The sequence below is a fragment of the Buceros rhinoceros genome, unplaced genomic scaffold (assembly GCF_000710305.1).
Source record: "Buceros rhinoceros silvestris isolate BGI_N320 unplaced genomic scaffold, ASM71030v1 scaffold12455, whole genome shotgun sequence".
NCBI lineage: Eukaryota > Metazoa > Chordata > Aves > Bucerotiformes > Bucerotidae > Buceros > Buceros rhinoceros.
In genome coordinates, this window is record NW_010414630.1 from 1,408 (window position 1) to 2,460 (window position 1,053).

Genomic DNA, 1,053 nt, shown 5'->3' on the forward strand with positions numbered 1-1,053 from the left:
GTTTTTTTCTTGGTAAGGTTTTAAAGGTGTAGGTTTTGCTCCTCGCCGCTGCCCCTGGCCGTGGCAGCCGTGCTCCCTGCATACAAAGTAGGGCACTTCGGAAGATTTCAGGGAAGGGGAGGAAAAAAAAAACCAAACCCAAGAAGCCGCCTTACGGTTGCAGACCTGCGTAAAGCTAGATTTACCCAAGAATCCCAAAGCTTTTAGTTTAGGAGAATATTTAATACTCTTATTAATCATTTTTAATCCGTTTGCTTTTAATTAAGAAACAGCATGATGCTTTCCTATCAACATATGCCAGGGAGCAGATTAATTGTGGCTTAAGATAACTCTCCTTGATTGGTGTAATGTATTAGCTAACGAGATGCCCGCTTTTAAAGACACTCAGACACTACCTTGGAAAGCCTGCTGCCCTCCAGAGAACACTTCCCCCCCTTTCCTGGGTAATGTATTAGCTAACGAGATGCCCGCTTTTAAAGACACTCAGACACTACCTTGGAAAGCCTGCTGCCCTCCAGAGAACACTTCCTCCCCTTTCCTGGAACCCCCGGGTGTTTGTGGCTTTAAAAATAGAATGAAATAAAATAAAATAAAATAAAATAAAATAAAATAAAGAACTCCGATTGGAGAGCTGTGACAAAGCAACCTAAGAGCGGCTCCAGAGATGATTGCTCTTCAGAGATCTCCAGCTTCCCGGTTGGAGCACAATTAAAAATCTCAACACACTATCAGATGGGGACAGCACCGAGGTGCTGTCACCTCACCGAGGAGAGGCCCTACCCCCAGCCCTGGCACTGAGACCCTGCAGCCTGCCCGGTGCCTGCTGTCAGGTCCCTGCTGCTGGTGGCACTGCGACCATGAGGTGGTCAAGAGAAATAGCTGGGTACACGCAGTGAATCTCTGCACCCTTCTGAGCCTCAGGGGATAGAGCAGGATCGAGGACATTATTCAGTAAGAACGAATAATTGCAAACAAACTAAGCCCCTGCTGTCCCACCACGGAGGAGCCGGCGGGTCTGCAGGGGCTGCTCTGCGCCCCCGGGCCAGGCTCTGG